Genomic DNA, 7,241 nt, shown 5'->3' with positions numbered 1-7,241 from the left:
GACGTGAGGCTCAAACCATGAACCTCGAAATCATGACCTGAGCCGAAGTTGGATGCTTAATCAGACTGAGCCACCCAGGTGCCCCTGTGTGTTTCGTTTTGAATAGTTTCTATTTCTATGTGGTCAGGTTAACTAATTTTTTCCCTGCCGTATCTAATCTGCTATCCATCTTATCCAATGACTCAGTCTCAAACATAGAGCCTCTCAGTGATTTGTATAGCATGTATCATCTATGAGAGAAGAAACATAACTAAAAAAATTTTTAAACACAGAGAAATGTACTAGGAGTCAGGATATCTGAGTCCATAACTTAACTCTTCTTCAAACTATAGTGTCATTTTTCAGGCAGTCAATTTCCGGAAGCGAGATCGGACCAGATCAAAAGTTCTTAGTATTTTCACCCAAAAAGTTCACTGTATTACTGTTATTATTTTCAATTTGGTTATAACAACTATCTCACTGTCAGCTCTGATAAGCAGGTCCAGCCCTCTTATAATGTCATCAGCAGGCAGTCAGGGGACTGATGGCCATGACATCATCTCTGTTGCTTCACTGAATTGACCCAATTCTAGCTCAATGCAAAGAAGCAGCATATTAGCCTTTGCCACCTTATTATGAGAAATAGTCTACTTGCATTAAGTATAAGCCTTTTGGAGTCCAGTCCTTGAATTTTAATCAATCTTTGTCTCAGTATTAAATAGTATCTTCGCACAAGTAAGGATGACTTAAGACTTCACACAGGGCTCACCCCTCTGAATATGGGCCTTTTTCATATCACCCAAGCAGATTTCCAGGTCCCAATGACACTTAGCAGAATTTCTAGGTCAAGACACCGCCTCTCATTCTCTTTGAACCATACCAAGAACATGCTGATTTTTCCTCAAGACACTTGGACAAGAACTCACTGTATTCTAGACTCATAGAACCTAAAAGCAATTGGGAAATGAAGCCACCAAGCATGAAGTCAGTGAGCAAATCTGCCTTCCACGGTAACTGGCAAGCAATCAAAGATATGACTCATGATCCGAAGCACCCTTATGCCCTCCTTCGTCTGTAAGGAGAACAAAGGCACAAATGTGTCATCAAAAGGTTTTTGTAAAAGTGGCAGGCTCTCTCTTAATATACTCAGGTGGGTAATTCCAGTATATCCACATTATCTTTAACTGACAGTGTTCCCGTCCGTCCCAAATCCAGCCCAGTAGCTCGTGTCATATGGTCGGACTTCACACGTCGGGAGCCATTTGCAATACAAACGATATCAGTCATGTGAATTTCCACTTCAAATTAGCTGCCCTTCCTAATTTATCCATTTATCTCCATGGATTTATTCTACAACTTAATCATTCCTTTTTCTATTAATTTCCCTTCTGTGTGAGTTGGAAATACTATCAACACCCAAAGATTTGTGTAAGGGTAAAAAAGTATTTTGAATGTATCTGAACCAAAGTGGACTCCCAATAAGTTGAATATCTGAATACAGTCATGAGGACCGTGATGATGGTGATAAAACTCATTCCATGTAAATTCCTTAAATTCATAGGGCTTTTTTTCAACATTTTATTATGAAAAGTTCCAAACATACAACAAGCCTGTAAGATTTACCATGAAAACGTGTCTATCCACCGCTTAGATCCCACTATACATTTTTTTACATATCCACACAACCGTGTATCTATCGCTCCACCAATTTGTTAAAGTTGGGACATATTTCAAAGTAAATCGCAGACATTTTTTTTTTAATTTTTTTTTTTAACGTTTATTTATTTTTGAGACAGAGAGAGACAGAGCATGAACGGGGGAGGGTCAGAGAGAGAGGGAGACACAGAATCTGAAACAGGCTCCAGGCTCTGAGCCATCAGCACAGAGCCCGATGCAGGGCTGGAACTCACGGACCATGAGATCATGACCTGAGCCGAAGTCGGACGCTCAACCGACTGAGCCACCCAGGTGCCCCAATCGCAGACATTCTTACACATCGCCCCCTCCATGTGTACTTTTAACTAGAATTTTTTTTACCTTAACTTATTTCTTTCGATAAAAATCTTCAAGTATGTATATACTTGTATATACTGTAAATTCATGAGTTTTGATAATAAGTCCATATAGGCAACCAGGATACATAGGTCATTATCTGTACCCTCCCTACCTATTGTCCCTTCCCAGATGATGCTTCTCTCTATTGTATAGGCACACACACGTACATAATCATACACACGTACAGACAGGCTACTCAGTTCTGACAGCTTTTTTCATCACAGATTAGTTCTGCCTATTCTAGAACTCCAAATAAATGGGATAATATACTTAGGGGTGACTGGGTGGCTCAGTCAGTTGAGCATCAATCAGACTCTTGATTTCGGCTCAGGTCAGGATCCCGGGATCTTGAGATGAGATCAAGACCCAAGTCCGGGGGTGCCTGGGTGGCGCAGTCGGTTAAGCGCCCGACTTCAGCCGGGTCACGATCTCGCGGTCCGTGAGTTTGAGCCCCGCGTCGGGCTCTGGGCTGATGGCTCGGAGCCTGGAGCCTGTTTCTGATTCTGTGTCTCCCTCTCTCTGCCCCTCCCCCGTTCATGCTCTGTCTCTCTCTGTCCCAAAAATAAATAAACGTTGAAAAAAAAAAAATTAAAAAATAAATAAATAAATAAATAAAAAGACCCAAGTCCGGCTCCACGCTGAGCATGCAGCCTGCTTAAGATTCTCTCTCTCTCTCTTTCTCTCCCTCAAAAATAAATGAACATTTAAAAACCATGGGGCAAAATTTGTACTCTTTTCTGCAAAGGGTTGTTTTTTTTTAACTCCTCGGGTTTTTTAAGATTCACCTATTCTGTTCTGTGTATCAGAAGTTTTTCCTTTTGTTGCTGAGTGATATTCTATCATATGACTATGTCACAGCTTGTTTATCCATTCTATTGCTAGACATGTATTCCCAGTTTGAGGCTATTACTATGAAAGTTGCCATAAACTTGTTTGAACAAACCTTTCCGTGGACATATGTTTCTTTATTAGGGTTTTAGTCCATAGGGATTGGAGGCCCTCCCCTTCTGTTGTATTCCCTAAATACCCACTGTAATGTCCAAAAGAGAAGCTTGATGCACACGCACATACACGCACATACACACACTTAGTAGCAGACGGCATTCAAATAACAAAATAAAGGGGCTCATGGGTGGCTCAGTCGGTTGAGCGTCCGACTTCAGCTCCGGTCATGATCTCGCGGTTCGTGAGTTCGAGCCCCGTGTCGGGCTCTGTGCTGACAGCTCAGAGCCTGGAGCCTGCTTCAGATTCTGTGTCTCGCTCTCTCTCTGACCCTCCCCTGCTCATGCTCTGTCTCAAAAATAAATAAAACATTAAAAATGTTAGGGACTGCAGGTCCAGAATGCTGGTCTCAGGAACACTGATAGTGGCACCTGTATCCACCTGGCCCTCCATGTTGCATTAATGTATATTTTAATTTTTTAATATAAATTTTACTTGTGAGAGAGAGCCTGTGAGCAGGGGAGAGGTGCAGAGAGAGAGAGAGAGAATCTTTTTTTTAATTTTTTTATGTTTATTTATTTTGGAGAGAGAGCAAGAGAGAGAGAGACAGTGTGTGAGCAGGGGAGAGGCAGAGAGAGAGGGAGACACAGAATCTGAAGCAGGCTCCAGGCTCTGAGCTGTCAGCACAGAGCCCGACGTGGGGCTCGAACTCAGGAACTGCAAGATCATGACCTGAGCTGAAGTCAGATGCTGAACCGACTGAGCCACCCAGGCACCCCAAGAGAGGAAACCTTAACCTGGGTCTATGCTGAGCACAAAGTCTGATGCAGGGCTCGATCCCACGACCCTGGGATCACGACCAGAGCTGAAATCAACAGTGGGACCCTCAACCGACTGAGCCTCACAGGAGTCCCGCATTATGTTTCTATTTTTTTTTTTTTTTTTTAAGAGAAGTGTTCTGGGTTCTGATGGGCTGTTTAAAGCAGAAGGCTGTTCTACATCCATCCATCCCGGATGCGGGAGTTGGGTTGTATGTCAGAAGAGGCTCTGCCACAGAGGCTGGGAGATTCAATTCTGATGCCTCCTCCAACACGCACTCACTGCACCCCTTTGGGAAAGCCCCTCCCTGACCCCGCATGGCATCAGCTTTCCAGTAGTAAATTGAGGGCAGGGTGCCTATGGATCCTTAAAACCACTATGGTGATTAAGGAAAAGCAATTTTAGAATAGTCACTCAATTAATTGCACTCTGTTTTGTCCTCTCTGTTAAATTTCCTTGGGATTTCGGAGCCGCCCCCAGTTGAGAACCTTGCCTCCCTTCTCCAGCAGTTGCAATGTGGGTGTTACTGTTATTGAGCACCACCGCGTGCCAGACCCAGCTTTCCGCGCAAATAACCCTCCCCAGTCACAAGGTCATGTAGCCAGGACGCAGTGAAATTTGAACCTAAATTGGTCTGAATCTAAAATCTGTGGTCTTAGGCATGTCACGTGGGCCTTTGGAAATAGCATGTGCTCTTTGACTATTTGGGGGAGTTAGCAGGCGTGCATTAAGTATTACTAATGCTAATGATAAACCACCTCCGCTTAAAGCCTCCTCAGCATCCTTTAAATGGCAGTGATGGCTCCTGGCTATGTAGTTGCAAAATAGCTGCATTTCCTCCCAAGCAAAAACCAGCTGGGTTCTGGGTCTTAATGGATAAGGCCACAGCTGCCTGCCGTAGAAAAAATACTGCCGACTTTACGCTGAAACCGTTAGCCTTTTCTACAGCTCTATTAAGATCAGCAGGTAGACCAATGTCCCTAATTCCATCTCTGGTCCAATGCCTCTCATTTATCGTCTCAGATTGTAAATCTCTTCCTTCTAACTGCCCACATATTTGAAATCCAGTGTCAGTTCTCTCTGATGAACATTTGCTACACATCTTATTTCAGGATAGGCGCAGGGAATGCAAAGATGAATGAAATCGTAGATATACATCCTTATTAAGGGATAATTTTCCAAAAAGGGTAAATGGCTGCTACGACACAGATGCAAAATGAACACAAGTCAGAGACGCTATGTAACTTGTTACTAATGAGGGGAACTCTGCTAAAATGTTACAACTTGTTTCCAAAGTGGGGAAGCCTGGAGGCACCTGGGTCGCTCTGCTGAAGGGCAAAGAGAGACTGAAGAAAACAGGCAGACCCCTCCTGATGGGTACGGGGCGGGTTTAATAAACCAGGGAATTTACATACCAAGCTTGTCTTGCACAGCTGCAGGATGGGTAGATTTCCACACCTGCCTTGAGAATCTGAAAAGTTGACAGAATGGGGTTCAGTCATGTATACTGTCCACATGACCTCAACGCCACCTTTCTGTCTCAAGGCTGCATCCTTGAAATGGCTTCCCCACTGGGGGAACAGCAGGCAGAGCATATAATCCAAAGTAGGGGGCGAGAAACCTCTGCTGGCCCTAGAACAGCTTGAGGGTCAACGGGCAGTCACGTCCTTTTAGTGACCTTCTCAAACGATGGAGTAGGAGCCTGTTGACATGAAACTTGCAAATGGATGCAAAACCACCTTTTCTGTAGGCTGCCTGGTGGAGGGGGAGAGGAGGGTCCTCCTTTCAAAGGACAGGCTTAATTGGCATACCCATACACAATAATTATTTTGCATTGGTATTAATTACCTAAGATTAGTCCATTTATAAAATACTTCAAGGGCAATGAAAGGCTAAAGTCAGATAATCCGGAAGGCTTTTCTTTATACCATAATGCATTGTTTTCTGTGGGAGCACATATTTCTCTCCACACCTTTATGAAAGAAAAAAGAGATTAACATTTATGGAGTTCCTGTGTGTTGACTCAGCGCTAAACACTATGAAATTCTAGTCGCCTTGGAAGATCAGTTACTACTACCTAATTTCATGATTAAAATTAGAGAAATGCTCTGAGTCCTTGCTAGTTAAGTTGGGATGCTGGGGTTTATTTTTATCTAGTGCTTCCCCAAACTACTTTTCAACCTATAGAATACTGCCTCACAAGCATACTAAGGAGTAATGGTAGGGGCAGATGGGTAAACAGTAATTACATGCTGTGTGTTACACTGGATATGTGTTTGCACAAGAGCACAGAAAAAAAATCCACTGTTACCTTTTCCGTTGTCCAACCTTTCCAGTCACGTAGACGTGGGGACTTTTATTTTTCTAATGACTATTTTTTTTAACGTTTATTTATTTTTGAGACAGAAAGAGACAGACCATGAACAGGGGAGGGTCAGAGAGAGAGGGAGACACAGAATCTGAAACAGGCTCCAGGCTCTGAGCCGTCAGCACATAGCCCGACCCGGGGCTTGAACTCACAGACCGCGAGATCGTGACCTGAGCCGAAGTCGGACGCTTAACTGACTGAGCCACCCAGGCGCCCCTCTAGTGACTATTTTTTTAATGTTTATTTATTAATTTTGAGAGAGAGAGAGAGAGTCTGGGGGAGGGAGAGAGAGAGAGAATCCCAAAGAGGGTCTGCACAGAGCTCAATCCCACCAACAGTGGGGTCATGACTTCAGCCCAAATCAAGAGTCTGGAGCTTAACCAACTGAGCGACCCAGGCGCCCCTCTCAGAATTTTTAACGATGATCTTGGAATCTTGTCTGGGTATTTCAGCCCAAGTAAGGAGAGCACGAAGTTTAGAAGGTGGGTATGGTCCTCCGCTCTGCACTCCCGCAGTTGCTGCTGACCGTGAGTCAGTGACCTGGCTCACTCTACTGTCAATATCCTTCTCCAAACAGGAAGGGACAAGAAAACCACCAGCCCTATTAAACGGTGCTCGGTTTATCCCGGCACAAGCCAGAGCAGGAGGAACACTCCGGCTTCCAGCAATCTGCAAAGAAGTTCTCTGCTAGGTCATGCCTCGCCCCTCCTGCCGCAAGCCCGATGAAGCTTGAGAGCATTTCTCCAGCCAATGCACGCCGGGCTGCAACAACGTAAAAAGCCCAGGTAAATTTCAAAGTTAAGGAGACCTGGCTGTGTCTCAGAGACTCGGGCTCTCCCAGTCCTTTCCAGCTCACCCAGTGGTTACTGGCAGATTTTTACAAAGGCCTCTGTTATCCTCTTTTTAAGGATGAGAGGATCACATCTCAGACAGCCCTTCCTCCATGAACTCATATGGCAAAGGTATTTCCTAAAATACGTGTACAACAAATGAAAAATAGTCTCTTTCTTTGTAAGATGTGTTTTCTTTCTTCACTTATACAGCCTGTGCATTGGCAGTTTTTCTTCATGAAGTTGCC

The sequence above is a fragment of the Leopardus geoffroyi genome, chromosome B3 (assembly GCF_018350155.1).
Source record: "Leopardus geoffroyi isolate Oge1 chromosome B3, O.geoffroyi_Oge1_pat1.0, whole genome shotgun sequence".
Classification (NCBI taxonomy): domain Eukaryota; kingdom Metazoa; phylum Chordata; class Mammalia; order Carnivora; family Felidae; genus Leopardus; species Leopardus geoffroyi.
Note: the sequence above shows the minus strand (reverse complement) of the source record.